Source organism: Neovison vison, chromosome 2, assembly GCF_020171115.1.
Source record: "Neovison vison isolate M4711 chromosome 2, ASM_NN_V1, whole genome shotgun sequence".
Lineage (NCBI taxonomy): Eukaryota > Metazoa > Chordata > Mammalia > Carnivora > Mustelidae > Neogale > Neogale vison.
This window is the reverse complement of record NC_058092.1, coordinates 107,387,927-107,410,903: the sequence shown is the minus strand read 5'-3', so window position 1 is coordinate 107,410,903 and position 22,977 is coordinate 107,387,927. Positions and strand designations below refer to the sequence as shown.

Genomic DNA, 22,977 nt, shown 5'->3' with positions numbered 1-22,977 from the left:
CCAGGTCAGTAGAAGAATATTTCCACAGCTCTGCCAGGACTGGGGCAGCCAAGGTTAATGGCTCAAGTAATACCTTGTAAGTGGATCACATGAGTGGGAGAAGATGGGTCACGAGCCAGTTTTTTGGTCTATGCAGTGGTTCTCTGGATTAGTGGCATCACATGGAAAATTGTTAGAAATGCTAATTCTTGGACCTGGGTTCCTGCCTTAATGAATCTGAAACTTTGGAGGTGTTTGCATATCTGTGCTTTAACCAGCCCCTCTAGGGGACTGTGATGTATGCTCAAATTTGAGAACTATTTGTCAACAAGATCAGTGAAGCTCTAAAATCTCTTTTCCTGGAAAAAATCTTAAATTTATTTAGGGGTGCCTGGGTGGCTCAGTTGGTTAAGTGACTGCTTTCGGCTCAGGTCATGATCCCTGAGTTCTGGAATCGAGTCCCGCATAGGGCTCCTGCTCCGTGGGGAATTTGCATCTTCCTCTGACCTTCTCTCCTCTCCTGCTTTCTCTTTCTCTCTCCCAAATAACTAAATAAAAATATTTTAAAAAATTTAAAAAAATAGGGGCACCTGGGTGGGTCAGTGGGTTAAAGCCTCTGCCTTCGGCTCGGATCCCAGGATCCTGGGATGGAGCCCTGTGTTGGGCTCTCTGCTTAGCGGGGAGCCTGCTTCCTCCTTCCTCTCTCTCTGCCTGCCTCTCTCTGCCTACTTGTGATCTCTGTCTGTCAAATAAATAAATGAAATCTTTAAAAATAAATAAATAAATAGAAATTAAAAAATAAATTAAAAAAAGAGTTTACTTAGAACATTTGAATCAGAAAAGTCAAAACTATTTCACTTAGTATTAGGTATTATACATGCTCACATATACCTTGAATGCAAAACTTATCACCATTTCCTCTAAGGTTTTTTTGTTTTTGTTTTTAAAGGATTTCATTTATTTATTATGAGAGAGACATTGGGAGAGCATAGAGGGAGAGTGGGAAGAAGAAGCAGACTCCTGGTGAGCAAAGAGCTCGAAGTCAAGCTCCTGGCTTGATCCCAGGACCCCAAGATCATGATCCGAGCCAAACGCAGAAGCTTAACCTACTGAGCCAACCAGATGCCCATCCACTAAGGTTTTATGCAGTTCCCCCCCCCCAAAAAATTCTACAGGACACCTGCATGCCAAGGTAGGTGCACACACACTCTTTTCTCTCTGTACGTACATAGGTTTTATAAATATACAAAATAGTTCTGGAGAGATATAACCCAGGGCTCTAAGATGGGGAATTGAGTGTCTCAAACTATACCGTGTACATATTAACTACTCAAAACATTTTTTTGAATTTAGATACATTTTCAAAATATTATCACACTTTTAAAAAGTAACTCTCCTGAAAGAGGTTCTATATTTAATAAATTTTACCTCATGATGGGGCGCCTGGGTGGCTCAGTGGGTTAAGCCTCTGCCTTCGGCTCAGGTCATGATCCCAGAGTCCTGGGATTGAGCCCCACATCGGGCTCTCTGCTAAGCAGGGAGCCTGCTTCCCCCTCTCTCTCTGCCGGCTACTCTGCCTACTTGTGATCTCTGTCTGTCAAATAAATAAATAAATAAAAATCTTTAAAAAAATAATAAATTTTACCTCATGCCTGTTATATGTCACTGTACTAGATGCTGGGGACAGAATGGAGAATGAAGTATGGTCCCAGTTCTCACTTTCATCTTCCCAAATAATACGAAAGTAGCAATTTAAATATATTTTCAGTTTCTTAATTTCTAAATTTCTCTTGCCCCTGAGCATACAATCACAAATTCCATGGTAGGGAAAACTAAAGTCTGAAGCAAAACCAGGCTTTGGGGCCCATTATAACAGCTACTGTTTGTTTAGTGATGAATTTTAAAACAAAATTGTTTTATATTTCTTTTTTTGTGTGTGTTTTATATTTCTGTTTTACATAATTATAGAGGTAATACAAAGTCATAGCACATTAAAATTACAGAACTATGAAAAGGTAGAAATCTCCTAGTAATCCCACTCTTCAGAGATAAACTATTAACAGTTCGGTAGATTTCTCCAACTCTAATTTGTATATTTAGTATAATTATTATTATTTATAAGATAATACTTATTTTTAAAAAAGATTTTATTTATTTATTTGACACACAGAGAGAGAGATCACAAGTAGGCAGAGAGGCAGGCAGAGAGGAAGAGAGGGGGAAGCAGGCTCCCTGCTGAGGAGAGAGCCTGATGCGGGGGCTCGATCCCAGGACCCTGAGATCATGACCTGAGCCAAAGGCAGAGGCTTAACCCACTGAGCCACCCAGGTGCTCCAGACAATACTTATTTTATGCTTTTTTCATTTAATAGTATACCTTGGACATCATCCCATTTTAATACCTTTAGATCCGCTTCATTCATTTTAATGGCTGCTAAGTATGCAAGTTCTCCATTACGTACATATCCCTGATTTATTTTCACTATTAATCTGCATTTGGGTTGTTTAAAATTTCTTAATAGTGTACCAACATTGCAATGGCTAACCTTGCACATATTTCTCTGAGCATTTGTGAAAAAGTTTTTGTGACATAAATGCCTCAGAATATTAAAAATATAAATGCTGGGTTGTAGGATATAAACAGGTAGAATTTTCATAGGTACTGCTAAATTACACACTGAAAAGGTTACTGCAATGTGCAAACTAGGTATGAAAGTGCCTGTTTTTTCATAGTGCCGCCAATACGTTACTCTCAATCTTTAAAGTATTTGTCCAGTTAGTAGGCAAAAATAACATCTCAGTTTTTAAGAACTTGCATTTCCCTAATTGCTATGGTATTTGAGATTTTATTGTTTGTACATCTTACTCAGATTTCCTATACCTATACTATGCCTAATATTCATAGGGCTTTTCATCTTTTATTTGTTTGTTTGTTTTTAAAAGATTTTATTTAGTTATTTGAGAGAGAGCACAAGCCGGGGGAGGGGCAGAGGGAAAGGGAGAAACAGGCTTCCTGCTGAGCAGGGAGCCCAATGTGGGACTTGATCCCAGGACTCTAAGATCATGTCCTGAGTGGAAGGCAGACACTTAACCGACTGAGCCACAAAGGCGTCCCAACAATATATTTTTACTTATAATTTTTTTGGATACATATTCTCATTGCCCATCCTTTGCTACTCCCACTCCTTCACTTTTGAAGCTGCTGTCAACATCAGCTTCCAGAATTTAACCTCTCTCCTCAGCCCAACAAACTCCTTCTAGCTTCTCTTGTTTCCCTGTCTCATCTCCTTCTTCTGGGGCTCTAGAATCTTCCATCTCAAGATACTGATCTAATTTGTCAATTGGTACTCCAATTCTGGGTAATTCCTCTGCTTACTTTCTTTCCTCTAGCTTCTGGGTGTTGGCAGAGAAATGCTCCGTAGTTTCATGAACATTTATACCTTCTCACTCTGGGGTCTCAGAGCATTAGACAGTCTTTTTCTTCATACAATTTTAGTCACACACTTCCCCAAATTACCCACATCTCTAAAGCTAGAACCAACACCATCTCTACCTCTTGTTTGTAGCAGTTTGACTTATTATTATTCATTGAGAATCAAAGCCACTGCACGTGAGTTGTCAGCTTCTCCCTCTTCCACTTCAAAATGTCTATACACATTTTCTCTAAAAAGGTGCCTTGATTTTTCCGAGAGTAATACTTCCACACACAGCCCTAACTTGTTTCCTTGTCTCCCCCAGCACCAGTCTTACTTGTTTTCTTGGGCATATATATTTTCTTCATCTTTAATTTGCAACTTTCACAAGACATAATTTTCTATTCCTACCCCATCCTACCTCGCATCCCAGGTACCATTTGATTAGTTTTTCTTCATTGCCATGTTTCTTGAAAAAGTGTCGTATGCTAACTATCTGCCTATATTTACTCACTTTCTATACGTTCCTCACTCACTTGAACCATGGTTTCCATTTCATCTACTCTCCTTAGATTTGTTTCTCATCTCTGAACATGTGCTGCTGCCCAAACTCTTTTATCTTGAAACTCTATTGGCTTATATTGTCCTGCTCTTTCCAGACTGCGTCTTCTTTCTCCCATCATCTGAAACAGATGTTTCTCTCTCTCTTTTTTTTCTATCCTTTAATTTCCGAAGCATGTCCATTCACATTTGACTGACTGATAGTACATAAATATTCTTTTACAATAGATCAGAACATCTATGTTATCCCAGTTACACAAAAACAGATGCAAAATAGTGTTAAGAAACTTCCTTGCCTGAAATTATAAGACTAAGTATGTGTGCATATATTTTAAAAATCCCTTGATTCCCATTCCATCCTTTTGGCTGAACTTTATTAATTAATATCTTCCCTTTCTATACTGCTCTCTTTTGTGAAAGGTATCAACTACCTAATCACTCAAGCCAAATCCCCTTCTCCTTTGCCATCCCCCCACCTCTAGTCATTAAGTGCTAACAAGACACCTTCCTAAATTTTTCTGGAATGGATCTCTTCTCCATGAGAGTTCTCTTTTGCAAGTCTATTCTTCATAAGTCTGATGTGTGAGACTTTAATTGCTCTGCTACAGTTTTCTCTTCTTTAGTCCATGGTGATAGCCCCAGGTCTGGTTGCCTTGTAGTGTTGTGTTATGGTCATTAAGAACAGAAGCACAAACACAGCTCTTAGTCTCTTTCTGCTTGACAGCAATTGGTTTAACGTGTGCTTGCAAAGCTTGATATTGAGACTTTATTGCTAACAATTCTTTTAAGAGTATAACGGGATTTTTCTTGCCTGTTGAATCAGGATGATTAGTCTTGATTTCATATTCCAGTCTGTACTGAATATAATCCAGATCAGAGTCAGCTTTCTGGAACATAAGTTCCATCTTATTGATCTCTGCTTCCATCTTAAATAGTTGAATTTTCTCAGACGCCTGAAACAGGTATTTCATGAAGCATTCTTTGCGTCCTTTTGCTTATCTCTTTTAACTAAGGTGCTGTCATTTTCTGCAACTATAGTCTCTTGCACTAATGCATAACTTTAGGTCTAGATCCCAATCTCTCTTTTGGGCAGATGCCCTATGATTTCATATGCTTAATAAGCATTTTTACCTGAAAGTCCCACCAACCAATCCAACAAATAAATTTCAACCAAAGAAACCTGAACTTCCAGTTAGGAAAAGACATTAGGGTTTAAAGCCGATGGCTAAGAAAGAGTTCTTGAGACGTCTTTGGTGGAAAAGGTGATTTTATTAAACCATGGGGATAGGACCTGTGGGCAGAAAAAGCTGCACCAGGGTCATGAGGAGTGGCCTATTATAAACTTTCACACTGGGAGGGGGTTAGGGAGAATGTGAGTCTCTAAAGAATTTTGGAAGGAAGGTTTCCAGGACTTTTAGGGGGCTAGCTATTGTTTGGAAAAGGTCATTTTTTACTGTCTAGTAAAACCCAAGTCATGAGACCCTTCAGATGTGTATTTGTGGGTCATATACTTGGGGGATGATTGCCAACATGTATCTTGGCGGGTAGAGATAAAGGAAGTTTCCACAGTAATTTTTATATGTTAAGGTAGACTTACAGGGTCTTGGGGGTTGGGCTAAGATGGCCTTTCGCCCTTAGCAAACTATTAGTAAAGTATTAGCAAAGTATTAGCATGGAGGCAGCTGAGTTCCTAGCATAAAGTCACTCTATTTCAAGGACTTGTCAATGGGCTGTAGGCAATAAGAAAATTTAATAACTTTTCTTCTGCCTCTGTTTCCTGCATCACCAGTCTCTGATATTGATATCATCCAAAAGCTTTCTTTGACATCACCACTTCCTTTCACTCCCTATGCATAGAATCCCATGGCAAACCTTATTTTGTCACAACAGTATTTATGGCAATCATTATCTTTTCAGCTTCACTGACCTATGTCTGATCCTTGTAATTGTTTCCCTGGATTTCTTTTTTTTTTTTTTTTTAAGATTTTATTTATTTATTTGAAAGAGATCACAAGTAGGCAGAGAGGCGGGAGGGGGTGGTGGGGGAAGCAGGCTCCCTGCTGAGCAGAGAGCCCCACGCAGGGCTCTATCCCAGGACCCCGAGATCACAACCTGAGCCGAAGGCAGAGGCTGAACCCACTGAGCCACCCAGGGGCCCCTCCCCTGGATTTCTGCAGTAGTTATTTACCTAAGTGGATTTTCTGTTTCTAGTCTCTGCCCACCTCCCAAATAATCTGGATTACTCTTCCTTAAAATTTTAACCTCCAGGAATAGGGTTTCCAGATAAAAGATGATCTTTTAATTTTTAAAAAATTTTTAAATATTTTATTTATGAGATAGAGCGAGAGTGAGAGAGAGAGAGCAAAAGCAGGGGAGCATTAGGCAGAGGGAGAAACAGGCTCTCCATTGAGCAGAGAGCCTAATGCAGGGCTCTATCCCAGGGTTCTGGCATCATGATCTGAGCCCAAGGCGGATGCTTAACCAACTAAGCCATTCAGGCGTCCCAAAAGATGACTTTTTAAAAAATATAAATATTTCCTATGCAACATTTAGAGCATACTTATACTAAAAAAGTCATTTGTTATTTATCTTAAGTTTAAGTTGACTGGCCAGCCTGTTTTTGTGTGTGTATTTTTTTTTTTAAGATTTATTTATTTGTCAGAGATAGAGAAAGTGAGAGAGAGGCAGGCAGAAGGAGAAGTAGGTGCCTCGCTGGGCAAGAAGCTTGATGTGGGGGGCGCCTGGGTGGCTCAGTCGTCAAGTGTCTGCCTTTAGCTCAGATTGTGACCCCAGCGTCATCCTGGGATGGAGCCCTGCATCAGGCTCCGTGCTTGGTAGGGAGCCACCTGGGTGGCTCAGTCGGTTGAGCATCTACCTTCAGCTTAGGTCATGACCTGAGGTCATGCTGAAGGTAGATGCTCAACCGACTGAGCCACCCAGGTGACCCACAGTAGGTCATTTCTTAACCAACTTTTAAATTTTCATTTCTATTAAAATTAGAAAATCTGAATTCGCAGTGGGTTTGTCAGGTATTGCAATGGGTGATGGCTACCACTCACTCAGATCATTTCTGAAGAGTTGGATCTAACATGGACCTAGAATTATAGAGAGTTTTTATTTTTTTTTATTTTTAAAGATTTTATTTATTTATTTGACAGAGAGAGATCACAAGTAGGCAGAGAGGCAGGCAGAGAGAGAGGAGGAAGCAGGCTCCCTGCTGAGCAGAGAGCCTGATGCGGGGCTCAATCCCAGGACCCTGAGATCATGACCTGAGCTGAAGGCAGGGGCCTAACCCACTGAGCCACCCAGGCGCCCCTATAGAGAGTTTTTAATTGAAGGTGGCTTTCAGTAGTTTGTTAGATCTTATGCAGAGGGCATACAGCAACCTTTAAAGTTGAATGTTTCAACGTGGGAGAGAGCAGGCATTGTATGCTGTTGCAAGGGTTGCATTCAACTCTGAAAGCATTTTTTCCCCATTCGACTGTAACAATTTGATGTGGTCCAAAATACGTTCAATAATGTGTCATGCCTTTTTTTTCTTCTGATGAAGAAACAAAATTATCGTGTATTGAGAAATAATAAACTCTTGGCAGTCAAGGCATTTGCATAATAGTCTGGTTTTCTTACAAAATCCTGATACTTTGTTCTTAAGATTAAAAATTGTGGCATTTATCAGAATTGGCAGCCCAAAAGAAAAGTTCTCTCCTGACCTGTATCATGGCGGTCTGAACCCCCAGAAATTGTGCCAAAGAGTTTAGAAAACAAATAAGCAAAGTAAGCACATAGAACAAACTTCAGGGAACTATTTTGGATTGTAAAGGAGGATAAATTTAATGTTCAAATGATCTGATAAAGTATTCATTTGGAAACAAAAAAAAAATCAGGTCACTTAGAACTTGAAGTAATAAATTCAAGCTAATAAAAATAATGAAAACAGGGCTCAGATAAACGTAGTTGAAAAAATGGTTTTTGTTAGTATTATCTTATGGGAGAAAAGGGATCTTTTTAAAAAAATATTTTATTTATGTATTTGTCAGAGAGAGAAAGAGAGAGGGCACAAGCAGTGGGAGTGGTAGGCAGAGGGAGAAGCAGGCTCCCCACTGAGCAAGGAGTCCCATGCAGGACTTGATCCTAGGATGCTGGGATCATGACCTGAGCATCCTGAAAGGGCATCTTTTACTTCAGTCATTATTCAAAAATTTGTGAAAACATCTTCCACATTACTTATCTCACTTCACTACAGAAAAAGCTCTCTTCTAATATTTACCTATTTCTTCTCAGACATTATGCTTATTGGCTATTATTTTACTATATTTACAGTTTGTATTAACTTGTTCTATGCTTTATCAGAATCAGGAGGAATGCTATTTGGCTAACAACTGTTCTTTGAATAAAACAGAAAGAGGACTGACATTTTGTTTATTATAGGAATAATGACCTTTCTACACTGAAGGTTACAACTCCTTCAGTGCTGATCCCAAGATATCTTTTTCAGACTTTCTCATACCTCACAAAATAATTCTTTTTTATTTTTATTTATTTATTTTTAAAGATTTTATTTGTTTATTTGACAGAGAGAGACCACAAATAGGCAAAGTGGCAGGCAGAGAGAGGGGAGAGGCAGGCTCTCTGCTGAGCAGACAGCCTGATGTGGGGCTTGATCCCAGGACCCAGAGATCATGACCTGAGCCGAAGGCAGAGGCTTAACCCACTGAGCCACCCAGCCACCTCCCCAAAAGAATTATTTATTATTATTATGTTTTTATTTTTTAAATATTTTATTTATTTATTTGACAGAGATAGGCAGAGAGGCAGGCAGAGAGAGAGGAGGGAGCAGTTTCCCCGCAGAGCAGAGAGCCCAATGTGGGACTTGATCCCAGGATTCTGGGATCATGACCTGAGCTGAAGGCAGAGGCTTTAACCCACTGAGCCACCCAGGTGCCCCTCAAAATAATTATTTTTTAAATGAATTTTTTAATGAATGAAAATGTCCTGTTCTGCAACTTCAATTTTTTTTTACTGTGTCAATATTTTTATTTCTCTTAGCATTCTCCCAACCTACATATAATTTTTACCTTTTCAAATATCAAAAAAATCTTAGTGGAAAGTAAGTGTTTTTCCCATTTAGACTCCAATTTGTTGCCTCAGAACTAAGTGTAGGTAATGGCTTTCTGTGTATCCTTCCAAAAGTTTTTTTTCTTATCTTTATTATGACATATATCATACTATAGCAATAGACTTTTACTTTATTTTTAAACAAATTTTTATTTATTTTTGAATTCCACTATATTTCAGGTGTATAAGATAGTGATTCAACAATTCTTTTTTTTAAGGTTTGACACATCATTTTCTTGTACACCATTTTCTAGCAAAAAAGAGTTTAAGAATAAATACTTAAGTAGCATAGACAATCAGAACAATTAAACAGTAACACAAGAAAGGAAAAATGAATAACAATTCTGAATTGGTCACAACTGCATTTTTTGTTAAAACAAGTTGAGTTAAAATTTTCCAATTTTTGCATATCTTATATAGTGAGTTCCTCTAAAGCAGTCCTTTTTTTTTTTTTTTTTAGATTTTTATTTATTTATTTGACAGAGAGAGGTCACAAGTAGACAGAGAGGCAGGCAGAGCGAGAGGAAGGGAAGCAGGCTCCCCGCCGAGCAGAGAGCCTGATATGGGACTCGATCCCAGGACCCTGAGATCATGACCTGAGCTGAAGGCAGCGGCTTAACCCACTGAGCCACCCAGGCCCCCTAAAGCAGTCCTTTTTAAAAGTATATACATATTAATAGAATATTTTAGTCATTTTTTTACTTTATTTCTATTAACATATAATGTATTATTTGTTTCAGGGGTACAGGTCTGTGATTCATCAGTCTTACAAAATACACAGCACTCACCATAACAACATATCCTCCCCAATGTCCATCACCCAGCCACCCCATCCCTTCAACCCCCCCATCGCCCTCCACTGCAGCAACCCTCAGTTTGTTTCCTGAGATTAAGAGTCTCTTATGGTTTGTCTCCCTCTCTGGTTTCTTCTTCATTTTTTCCTCTCTTCCCCTATGATCCTCCGCCTTGTTTCTCAAATTCCATGTTCAGTGAGATCATAAGATAATTGTCTTTCTCTGACTGACTTATTTCGCTTAGCATAATACCCTCTAGTTCCATGCACGTCATTGTAAATGCAAGATTACAATTTTTCTTGGTGGCTGCATAATACTCATACGCATGCACTGTGCGCGCGCACACACACACACACGCATGCATACCCCATATCTTCTTTATCCATTTATCTGTTGATGGACATCTGGGCTCTTTCCATAGTTCGGCTATTGTGGACTTTGCTACTATAAACATTGGGATGTAGGTGCCCCTTTGGATTACATTTGTATCTTTGGGGTAAATACCCAAGTAGTGCAATTGCTAGGTCATAGGGTAACTCTATTTTCAACTTTTTGAGGAACCTCCATGCTGTTTTCCAGAGTGGCTGCACCATCTTGCATTCCCACCAACAGTTTAAGAGGGTTCCCCTTTTTCTGCATCCTGAATAACATCTCGTCAACATCTGTAATTTCCTGGCATATTAATTTTAGCCCTTCCGACTGGTGTGAGTTGGTATCTCACTGTGGTAGTGATCACCACAGTAAGTGTACTTTTAATCCTCTTCACCTATTTCACTCATTCCTCTACCTTCCACCCCAACCTCCCTTCTGGCAACCACCAGTTTGTTCTGTATATTTTAAGAGTCTGGTTTTTTTGCCTCTTTTTTCATTGTTCATTTGTTTCTTAAATTCCACATGAGTGAAATCATATAGTATTTGTCTTTGACTGACTTATTTTATTTCATTTAGAATTTTACCCTCTAGATCCACCTATGCAAATGGCAAGATTTCATTCTTTTTTAAAGGTGAGTAATATTCCATTGTATACCACATCTTTATCCATTCATCTGTTGTTGAATATTTGAGTTGCTTCTGTATCTTGGCTATTGCAAATAATACTGCATTAAACACAGAAGTGTATATATCTTTTAGAATTAGTGTAGCTTCAGTTTTGAATGATAAACCAAACAAGAAGTTTCTGGGCATTTTTCCTTATGTACTGCATATATGCTATGAAATGATTCATATTATGTGCCTCAGTGGTGTCCAACTGTTCGGAAGTACAGGGCTAATATTGCCTTTTTGTGTTGCATACTATGCATGATTTTATGTGGTATTTGATCAGGGATTTTTGCCAGTAGCTTGTTATACTTTCTCCAAGCAAAACATCTGTAGCTAGTTATACAAGCATCACTGAAACAAAAAATGAGTTTTGCCATTTTTTTAACCAGGGATGTTACTTGATTTTTTTTAATCCAAAAATTCATTCATTTCATACTGGAAAACATTATTTTACATTCGTTCTGGAAAAATACATTTTACAAGGCAATGAGGTTATTATGTTTAGTTCAAAAATGACTTGTAAGCTTTGATGGCTTTTTGAGTCACTGTTTGGCAAAAGTTCCTAACAGCCAAGGTGTAGTGGGCAGTGAACAGATAGATTACTGGTCCAATAAAATCCAATTTTTAGATGTCCATAGTTGTATTTTTTTTCTTCCCTTTTTTATTTTTTTTGGATTTTATTTATTTACCTGAGATAGAAAGAGAGCAGCATGAGCCAGGGAGAGGCAGAGAGAGAAGGAGATGCAGGCTCTCCACTGAGCAGGGAGCCTAACATGAGGCTTGATCCCAGGACCCTGAGATCATGACCTGAGCAGAAAGGAAGACGCTTAACTGCTTAACCAACGAAGTTATCCAGGTGTCCCACAGTCATAGTTGTATTTTCTATTTACATTTTTATTTATTCATTTATTTATCACTGCTTGGTCGAACTTATGTAAAGGCACAAAACTTGCAGTCTATATCTGAACTGTAGTCTTGTTTAATAGCTAGCTACCTTTACCACACAATTTTGAATTGAAATTATTTGTTACTTTTTTCATCACTACTCCTTATGTGTCAGTTTACTCCTTTTTTTTTTTTTAAAGATTTTATTTATTCATCTGACAGACAGAGATCACAAGTAGGCATAGGCAGGCAGCCAGAGAGGAAGGGAAGCAGGCTCTCTGCCTAGGACCCTGAGATTATGACTTGAGCCAAAGGCAGAGGCTTAACCCACTGAGCCACCCAGGTGCCCCAGCAAACTTCTTTTGAGTGGATAATTTTTCTTTTTTGATGAACAGGAAATACAACACAACAAAATAGCAACAAAGTGCAAAATAATTTTAACAATGTAAACAATAATATACAAAATTATGTTAAAATACCTCAGTAGAGATAAATTGTACTGTTAAATAATGAGAGAAAAGGATCAATGTAATCTTTGTAGTCCATATGTAACCTATAAGAATGTGAATATGCTCAATAGTGTAATGGAATTTGTTAAAATTCGATTTAAATTTATATTAAATAATTTGAGAAATACATGTAAAGGTGGCAGTATCTTGTAGTGTTAAAACTTGTTCCTAGAGTCAGAGTTCTTCATTTTGCATCGCAGGCCATTACTTACCAGTTATCACTTGCTTAATCTCTTTGTTTTCTTATCTGCAAAATGGGAATAGTAATAGAATCTACATTACGTGTTGTGACGATTAAATGAGTAAACACAAAAGACAGTTTGGGTAGCGTCCGGCTCGAATGCTTAGTGCTTCCTATTATTAAAAAATCTGTTCAGTCCTCATCTTATCAATTCCCTACTAAAAACCCATCATTATGTCCCTATCATTGACCAAAGGAAGTCATCCCACTCTTCATCAAAATACCTGCTTCATACATTGCCTTCTGTTTTGGCTGTCGGTATCTCCCTCACCTTAAGCGCCCAGATTGTTTTCCACGACTGAATTCCATACCAGGCACTCAAAAATTAGTTATTGAGTTTTTTTTCACCAGGGACAAAGGTCCTGAAAGGAAGACCAGATTCTAGAAAGGATTACAAATCACTGTGTAAAGTTGAAGCATTAGAGCACCTAAAGAGGATTTACTCGTCCGCACAGTTAGTTGTTAGCCGGGGGAATCCACCACCTACCTGAGATTTTTAGTAAAATTTTTTTCACTTACGTCACTCGATCACTGACCTTTGACGCACAGGAGGCGGGATTAGAGAGACAGCTGGACTTCTTTTTTTGCCCGCCCTCCTCCAATGGACCGGCGGGCACAGTGGCTAGCCCAACCTCTTGGCATTTTCATTGGTCAGTTTCTCAGAGCAGGCGGGCTGAGGTGGGGGTGGGGAGTGACTCCACCCAACCCCGTAATTCTGCCCCCAGCTTTTCATAAGCAAAAGAAGGCAGGCACCTCATTGGTGGAATCGCTATTTACATTGAGAGAGAGGACCTACCAGGAGGCTTTTGTGATTCGGGATTCACTCCTGTTGGCGGATCCCTTCTTCCTGGTAAGGGATAAAAGTAAATAAGGCGATGATCAGGAACTTCTTAATTTCTTGAAGTTATTACAGAATCTGCTGCTGACGCAGTAGCTGCTAGGCAAAGATTGGTAAAATCTCTGGCCACCATTGTTCTGGATAATGAAATAGCCCTCCATCCTCTTCCAGCTGCAGAAAGACGGGTCTGTGCTGTGGCCACACCCCCTACTAAACCTGGATTGACACTTGGGGAAGTTAAAAGCCAGGATATTTTTTCAACATCGTCCCCGCCCCCCCCCCTTCCTAAAAAGAGGCCCCGTGAGCGAGCACACAGCGAGAGATGGGGGCTGATGTAAGCCAAGACAGAACGCCTGAGAAGGAAGCGGCGGAAGAGGTGAAACTCTTCCTGGGTCTCCTTTAGGGTCTCTGACTGGGCCTGAGAATTAAGTTGGCTGTAAAACAGACTTGACTTTATTTATTTTTTTTAAAAGATTTTATTTATTTATTTGACAGACAGAGATCACAAGTAGGCAGAGAGGCAGGCAGAGAGAGAGAGAGAGAGAGAGAAGCAGGCTCCCCGCTGAGCAGAGCCCGATGTGGCACTGGATCCCAGGACCCTGAGATCATGACCCGAGCTGAAGGCAGAGGCTTTAACCCATTGAGCCACCCAGGCGCCCTAAAACAGACTTTGACAGGAGAAAAGCACGGAGGTATTTTACACTATGTGGAAGCTGTCAAGGAAGAATAAAGACCCCAAAAGTGCTAAGGCCTACGTGCTTGCGTAGGAGGTTTAGCAATAGTAGAAATTTTGAAAAAGTAACCAAAACACAGGAGGAGGCAAAAGACAGATAAGAGTTAATTTAACAAGGTCCATTTGCAGAGATTTCTCTCGGCCTCAACTTCCTGTCTCTGGTAACAAGAATGTTTCTTAGCTCCTGGTAGAGGGGAGAGCATCTTTCACAGGGGAGCTTTATCTTCCTCTGCTTAGGAAGGAGGAGGTCGGTCAGAGCACCCTTCTTGAGTCTGCTCTTTTTCAAGTATGTCTTTAGCTCAAAATAATCCTTATGCCAGAGTGGCATATTTTGGGGTGCCCTATTAGGCCACCCCTACATTGGTGGCGCCTGAATCTGGGACTTCCAACACCCAGAACTGGGAGAAATAAGTTGCTTTTATTGTTTAAGCCACCCAGGCCGCCGTGTTTCGTGATAACAGTGTGAGCATATTAAGAAACCCATCCGGGATGCCAGGACTTGGTAGTTGACAATTTCCGTGGTTCTCGTTCCTGCTTCCCATGTGGGATCCACCAGAGAGAGCCAGATGAGCGGTGTGCCCCAACCAATCTCACAGGATGCCTAAATTCAGTTGGTGTGAAAAATAATAAAGGGAAACCTCACTAAAATAGAGGCCAGAAGGGGGAGCCATACCACCAGCATCAATTACAGGAAGCATTGTCAGTTGGAGACTCCCCAACAGAAGAATTCTCAACAGGAAAGAATTCACAGTGACAGGTCCCAAAAGGAAAAAATGTGGATTGTATCTCCTACCTAAAACTGACTACCCCCCCACCAACTCAGCCTGTGAGAAGCCGTCATCACCCTGAACTCGTGCTTTTTCTCCAGTGGATTTTTGTTCAAAACAACCCCTCCCAACTTCTTCCTCCTCCATAAGAGGACATTCCCCTCCTTTGTTTACTCAGCCTGCCTGTGGTTTTGCCACAACATGCATATCGTGAATTTGCAATTCTCTGCTGTTTCCAAATAAGCCCATTTTTGCTGGGAAAATAACTTATTTTTAAAGTTAACACCTGCCTGTAGCTTACCCGTGCTATCGGCCTCCAGTCACGGCGCACACGAAGCCTTCCCATTTTCTGCTAGAAGGCTCTCCGACTCCTCTGCCTTCCTTTCAGTCTCTGCAAAACCACAAGCTGCAAGCTCTGAATAAGTAGCATCCGCTTTCCTTTACTTGGACTCCTCAGCCCTCCTCCATTGGTCCTAGTCCTCGGCCCTCCAGGCCCAGTCCTAGCAAGAAGCCCCTCACTGTTGATGTCTAACCCAAGTTTCTGTGAGTAATTTTCCAATCACTGACCCACAGTTGTCTTTGCTGTATTTGGGAGTTGCCATCAGGTTTATACTGAAGTCTCTCCCCTACTGCAGTAGCTAAAGCAAAAAATCGGCCTTGCATTTTTAACAAGTGCCTGCACATTCTCTGACAGGACCACGCCAGGTCTTTCCACTCAGGCTGATAGCAAGTCCAAGCTCCTCTCGTTTCCTCCCCATGCCAGGCCAGTAAAGAGGCAAGATGTTGGGGCAGGGAAAGGGACTGCATACAGAAAGCCAGCAAACCAAGGAGACGGTAGACTTTTTTTTTTTTTTTTTTTAAAGATTTTAAAAATTTTTCGTTTGACTGACAGAGATCACAAGTAGGCAGAGAGGCAGGCAGAGAGATGGGGGAGCAGGCTTCCCACCAAGCAGAGAGCCCGATGCGGGGCTCAATCATGACCCGAGCAGAAGGCAGAGGCTTTAACCCACTGAGCCACCCAGGCGCCCCAGAGATGGTAGACTGTTAACCCAAAGAACTATTTCCTCTTGGCAAGAAATTCAGGTTTCTTTTATGTTACCAAAGAGGAAAGCGAGAGGGGGTCAAGAGCTGGATGATGATGATGATGATGATGATGATGTGTGTGTGTGTGTGTGTGTGTGTGTGTGTGTGTGGCATTTGAGGAAGGTCCTGTTAAGTTTTTTGTCCCTGGTCAGCTGATCTTTGCGTCCAGGAATCTGGTCGTGTTGATCCTGTAAATCTTTAAACATAGCATAGCCATTTCTGTACCTACTTCTTACCTTCTCAGGTGAGGTGGATGTCAGGTAAAAAGCAGTCTTTGCAAAACTTAGCTGTCAGATGCCTACAAGCAGAGCTACGCAAGCCAATATTCTGACGGTATAGGTCATAGCAGCAAGGAAATAGAAGCAATACAGAGGAAGACATGCCCTTTCTGTTACGAGGCTGGTCAGATTCCCCAGGAGGTATTCCTCACTGCCGCCTGGACAATGCGTCTGGCTGCCAGGATTCAAGGAATGGGGCTTGGATCAAGCATTCACATTCACTGGCTCCATTGTCACCTAATCCCTGTTACCGAGTCCTCTCCTGGCCTGACTGGCCAGAGACACTTCTTTACCGCTTGCTTTACCGTCTCCAGAGGAGAATCCTTCAATGAATACATTGTGACCGGAGCAACAGTACAGAATCTACTTTTAATGTTAAAATAAAGAGCCTTTCAGTTGGGTTTCCCAGGCCGGAGCGCCACTAGCGGTGAAAACGGAAGGCGGGGTGTGTGTGGGGGGGGACGCCTGGGTGGCGTCTGTGTGCCTTTGGCTCGGGTTATGGTCTCAGGGTCCTGGAATCGAGCCCCATATCGCGCTCCGTGCTTGGCGGGAAGCCTGCTTCTCCTCCTCCTGTCCCCACCTCTCCCTGCGTGTGTTCCCCTCCCTTGCTCTCTGTCTCTGTCAAAACAACACAAAAACCCAGAAGCGTTGTTTTTCAGTCACCTGTTGTCTCTATAGTTTCATAAATTCAGCTGCTTTCGGATACTGAATAGCTTTAATTTTTTAAAAAATTTATCTATTGGAGAGTGCGCATGCGCGGGGAGGGGGGGGGTGGAAGGCGCGGAGCGCAGGGGTAGACCGGGAGACAGTCTCAGCCGACTGCGGTGAGCCGCGAGTCCGCTCGGGGTTGACTCCACCATCCCCACCCAGATCCAGACCTGAGGTGAAACCAAGAATCCAGTGCTTAACTGGACCACCCAGGCGCCTCTGGACAAACTTAAATTGAAATTGAAATCCTGGATCACAAAGTTAAAACTGACTGGATCTAAAAGGAGCCTCTTCCCTTTGCTTTGTTTTACGCACCGAAAGGCATTATATTTGAAGAAAGGTATAGAGGTATGAAGAACCTGCCAGACAGGTTCCCCGCAGGCCAGAGGTTCAGACCCCACGCCCGCCTCCCCACGGTTTCGAGGTGGGCAGGAAAGAGGGGACAAGGACAGGGGCGGGGCTGTGCGCCGGAGGGAGGTGCTCCTGTGACGCCACACAGAGGGCGTGTCTATGTAAATATGGAAGCGCAGGGACTGATGATTTCGACCCCTGCCGCCTAAATACAATGGGATCTCCGGGGCTACGGGAAGCAGTGCGGGGCGGTTGACGGAGGTTCGTTGTGCTGCGTGCGTGGAAGGCGTCGGGGGGCTCAAGAGTGTTGGGGAGCGAAGTGGCCGTGTGTGAAGAGTGCAAGGCGTGTGTAGCTGGTGTGGGGCGGAGGGTCTGGAAGTCATACTTACCTGGCAGGGGAGATACCATGATCACGAAGGTGGTTTTCCCAGGGCGAGGCTTATCCATTGCACTCCGGATGTGCTGACCCCTGCGATTTCCCCAAATGTGGGAAACTCGACTGCATAATTTGTGGTAGTGGGGGACTGCGTTCGCGCTTTCCCCTGGTTTTTCCTTGTTGAAAAACAGGACCGGGGCTTTTGATTTGCTAGGGCGGTGCTTATAGTAGCTGCTCGTGGAGAGGGCCACGCGTGTGCGTCTGTTTAACAAGCGTGAACGATTCTTCCTTTCCCGAGTTTGTGGCTTTAGCTAGGAAGGGTGGCTGTGCCATGTAGGATAGTTTTTGCTATTGGTCTGAATCTTCCTAGGTCTTTTGTCCGAGAAGGAAAAAAAAAGAAAAAGTACACAGCCTTAGTTTCCTGTCTAGCAATGCTATTCTTTTTTCTAAGTGAAGGGAACTTTGAACCCAGTGGTTCTGAGCCTCTCTTCTGGAGCCCGGCTGTCTTCGGTTCAATTTTCTGCTTTCAAATCCCTCTCGCTCAAGTGTCCAGAGTGACTGCACAGATTACCTACTCTCTCCTCTCCTTATCTCAGTGTTCTATTTTATAGGAAAGGAGGACTATGGTATGAGATGGGCCTGTCGAAGGAGTCAGTGAGTAGCACATTTACATTTGTAGATTGGGCCTGGGACCCAAGATATTTGGGGCGCAACACTGCAGAGACACTGGACGTAATGAAAACGGATTTTATTAAAGTTACACCAGGGATCATTGTTCAGTGGCTGTGGACACCGCCCCCGCCCCCCAGGGACAGTGAAGTAACGCTTTCTGTGGTCAGAATGACTCTAATCTCCTGGGCTGGAAGCATCTCAGAGTTAATACATTAGCTCAGCCGACCGGCTCGGTAAAAGCGGAATGAGGATTCAAGGCCTTGCTTCAAAAACAGGCCAGTGCACTTCCGGTTGAGGTCTATGAACCATCAAAACCAGAGCACCCTCCAGCAAAACCTGCCTGACAAGACAAGTGGTGCAACGACAAGTCGCGCGGCGAGACGCCCTCGGGGTCACAGCATTTAGTGGTCACAGCCGCCGGGTTTTACTCGAGGCCCGAGGGGCGGTGGGGGATGAGAGGCCGCAGTGGCCCGGAGCCCCCCCCCCCCCCGTGGCTGCAGTGTCCGTGGCGCCGGGTGGGAGTGGGGATGAGAGCCAGGGCCACTCTGAGATGCGAGTTTCTGGGTTCCCGGTTCCTGAGGAGGCTGCGGAGCGCGGAGGGACGCGGCTGCGTGGGGTCCAGGCGTGGGGTGGGGGGGCGACGTGCCCGGGGTTTCCCTCCGCGGGATTGGGGCGGGGTGAGGAGCGGGTGAGGAGCGGGAAGGCACTTGTCCCCCTTGAAGAGTTAAAAAAAAACCAAAAAACAAAAAAAACCACCCTGTCCCCTTAAAGGGAAAGGTCCCACCGAGATTTGAACTCGGATCGCTGGATTCAGAGTCCAGAGTGCTCACCATTACACCATGGAACCCCTACAGAAGTGGTGTGCTGTCCCTCGCCAGAGGTGCCTAAATACTGATCCAGCATCCACAGGCCTGTCGGCAATCCCAAGTCTGTTCTCTGTACTGGCGGGACTAGACTAGACTACAGTTGGCCCGCGTCGGTGCTCATCCACCTTGCTTTCCCTCTGTCTGACTCCTTTGATTGACTTCTATCATGTCTCTTCCACCTCAGAAAATAAGGAAAATCCACTCTGGGCTTAGGGTTAGGGAAGAGTTCATAAACCACAGATTCTACCCCAGTTTTATCCAGTTTTCTGTCCAGAGGTGAAATTTCTGTGAAGAGTACAGTGACTTGACTTTTCCTTGCCTTCACACTTTTCCCGTTGCCCAGAGAAAAGGCAAGACTTGGGACTTCCTGGGTCCCTTGGTCACAAAGCACCCTCACCCTCCAAAGCCACCAACTGACTCCTACATGCAATAGGTAAAGGTGTGTCAGCAGTGGAGTGGGACTGGGAGGCAGGGGGATTCCCCCCCCCCCACATTTCTGGGTTTTGTTGTTGCTGTTGTTGTAAGCTTTTCTTCTGTTTCTGCTTCTGTATTTGTTAGACCTACAATACAAAGTAATCAGCCGTGTTTAACATTAACATCAAACACTCTGACAAACCAAACCAAACTTGGCTTGCGTTGACTCAGAATCAACAGCATACCATTAAAGCCACAAGGCAGGGCTCTGACTCTGAAGACTGTTTTCGGAGAGTCTGGCCAAGTCCGCTCCATTCCAGTTTCTCAATATATCATAACCTGGAAACTGCACGCTTAAAAAACAAAACAAAACAAAACAACGAACATAATATCCATGTACCCAAGAGCACCCAGGACTGGGCCACAGGGTATGTGTACCCAAGGTGTCTTAGAGTGTGCACGTGACTTAGGTACACAAAATACCACCACACTGAATATGCACATAATAGATGTAAATCCATATTACATTCAAAATAGCCATCTGTGTACTTAATTTCCCCTTTACCTCCTCATTTTATCCCAAAGCCATTCCTTCCCTTACTCAGTACACAGAAGAGAAAAAAAATGGACATTGAAAGAAAAAAGCCGCTGCCTGAAAAACAACGAAAGATGCCCGGTGCTCTGGAAGAGGTATTTTGTTCCTCGAGACTGGGTGAGGCTTGAATGGAGGCAGAAGGCAAAGGGTCTACTTTGTTATGAAGAAGAAGATGTTCTCCTCAAAGTCTGAGGAGAAGATGAAAGTGCCTTCTGGAAAACGAAAAAGTTGAGCCGTAACATCACCAAGTATTCCTCCAGGAAAGCTTGAAGTGAGTCAGGCTTTATGACTGCAAGGAACAGAAATGGGCTGTGACTGATTTCAAAAGGAAAGAAGTCTGTTGAAAGGATATTAAGAGATCACAGAAAGGCCGGGAAAGCCAGAGAACCAGGCTCTGAGGAGGAGCGGGGAAGAGAGAGCAATGAGGTTGGAAACTGCGATGGGTGAAGAGAGTGTCCTTGTGGGGTCTGAGAGCCCAAGGTGAGAGATGGGGATGTGGTGGTGGTGGTGGGGGGCTGTCCTGAACAGAAGGGCCCCAGAAATGTAAGGCCTCCTCATCCTCCCTCTGTTTCTCCTCCCATTCTGCTGCTGCACCTCTCATCTCTCCCCAGCTTCCTCAGCTCTCTCTCCTCAGCCCCTTTCCCCAGCCCGTTTCACCCCTTTATTGAGGCTGACCTATACTTGGAAGCAAGGGTTGGCAGGGTTTCTCGCTCTAACATCAGTGATAGGTGACTTTTCTTACAAATGAGAGAAGTGACTGGGTTTTGTGCCTGCGGTAGCTGATCCTGGTCTCTGTGCCCACACCACTGAGGCACCCCAGAGTCCTTGCTGTGCCCTGTTCTAGTTAGAGTTGGGGGTTATATTAGGTCAGATCCCTTGGCAGAAGCCTGAGGAAAAAGAGTTGATGGAGTGCCCGGGTGGCTCAGTCGGTTAAGTAATCTGCCTTTGACTCCGGTCATGATCCCAAGAGTCCTGGGTTCGAGCCCCACGTTGGGGGCCCTCCTCAGCGTAGAGTCTGCATCTCCTCCGTCCCTCTCCCCGTCTCTTTCTCAAGTAAATCAATAAAATCTTGGAAAAGAAAAAAATCCTGAAAGACAGGCAAAACCCCACTTTACACAGGAGCCTCTGGGATTGTAAACTGTCGCGATAGCTTTGGCTTGTAAGAAATGGTTAAAATTGCAGTCCTTTTCTCCTTCAAACTTTTATGGCTGCCATCTTTCCTTTTCACTCTCTGCCAGGCAGGAAATGGTTCCCTGGAGAGCGTTACTGGGCTTTTGGACTTCAGTCTACCCAGTGGTCTTGGAATCTCAGCTCTCTGTTGAGCTCAAAAGAGGAATGATTCGGTAGATCATCCAGCTTTCTCTTGTCCGAGTGGAAACTCCTTCCTCTTACAGCTTCCTGTCTCTTAAGCACATGTGGAATTGCACTTCGGTTTTATGAAATCTGTATCTTTTCATGTGTGTCTGGACTAACTTCCCTTCAGTACTGTTTTAATTCCTTTAACGGAAGACAACTTCTCATGGGGCCTTTAGGTGGCGCAGATGAGCACCTTGAGGAGCTAGGCAAATTAGCACCAAATGCCTGTGCATTTGGTGCTGAACAGAAACCTCGGGATAGGCCTGTGGGAACTTGTAACCACCATCCGCAGCTATAGGTGAGTTTTTGTAATGGGGCTCTTAACTCCTTAGCCACCACACTTAATCTCTGTACTAGTTGGAGATGGGGGTTTATAATTAGGTCAGATTTTTCAGAGGCAGTTAAGAATGGTTGGGATTCCAGTTTGTGGTCAGATCAGGGCTAGCAGAATGAAGAGGAGATTCTGGATATAGAAAAAAAAAAAGGCAAAGAGACATAATATTACATCTCCTTATCACCCTTACATGTGACATAATGTTACACCACAGCTTTATAACCCTTAGACTGGTGCTCTCAGTGGTAAATGAAGTACTTGTTTCTCCAAGCATGTGAGGAGCAAGTTGGAAAAACTGGCTCAGTTGCTTAAATGATTGTGTATTCAGATTGAATCTGAGGGTACCTAAAGTGCAGACGTCGATCTGTAAGGTGATGAGAGGATGCAGTCATGAAACTTCGTATCTTTCCCCCCTTCCATTATTACCCCCCGCCCCACCATTTTGCCCGTTTCTGTGGTCCTTGCCTGGGGCTTCAATATACGTGTAACTAAGGAAGGCACTATCAGTGCAAAAGACACGATATGCAGACCGTGAAATTGGACAGTGCTTATTCCAAAACATACTTTGACTTCCAGTTACATAGCCGGAGTCCGTGAATGCATCCTGATTACATGCATCCTGCTTGGGCTTCAATAACGAGGTACTGCAGGTTGGGTGGCTTAAACAACAGACATAATCTCACCATTTCGGAGGCCAGAAGACTAGAGTTAGCTTCTGATGAGACTTCTTTCTGGCATTTGGAGAAGGCTGCCTTCTCACTCTGTCCCTGAATGGCCTTTTCTCTGTGAACAGGAGAGAGCTTTGGTGCCTCCTCCTCCTCTTGTATGGACACCAGTTCTGTTAGATCAGGGCCCCATCTTATTAACCTCATTTAACGATTATTACTTCCTTAAAGGCCTTACCTCCAAACACAGTCACATGGAGCGTTAGGATTCAACATAAGAATTCGGGGTGAGGGTAGGGAGCACAGTTCAGTCCCTAACACCAAACAACAGGGACAGTCCTGTGATTCTTGACCTGTCAAATCCTGTGACACTTGCCTGGTGACGGGGCTAAGTTAACGTTAGC

General features: G+C 43.2%; 2 non-coding genes and 1 pseudogene across 2 annotated transcripts; 1 reads left to right on the top strand and 2 right to left on the bottom strand.

Annotated features, from left to right (window-relative positions):
• Positions 1-4,519: 4,519 nt before the first annotated feature.
• LOC122898831 lies at positions 4,520-4,878 on the bottom strand (annotated as a pseudogene).
• Positions 4,879-17,676: 12,798 nt separating this feature from the next.
• Positions 17,677-17,840, top strand: LOC122901350. Its single transcript, XR_006383450.1, has one exon. It is a non-coding gene; the product is annotated as a U1 spliceosomal RNA (small nuclear RNA).
• A 1,278-nt stretch (positions 17,841-19,118) lies between these two features.
• Positions 19,119-19,190, bottom strand: TRNAQ-CUG. The gene has a single exon. It is a non-coding gene; the product is annotated as a tRNA-Gln (tRNA).
• Between the last annotated feature and the right edge of the window lie 3,787 nt (positions 19,191-22,977).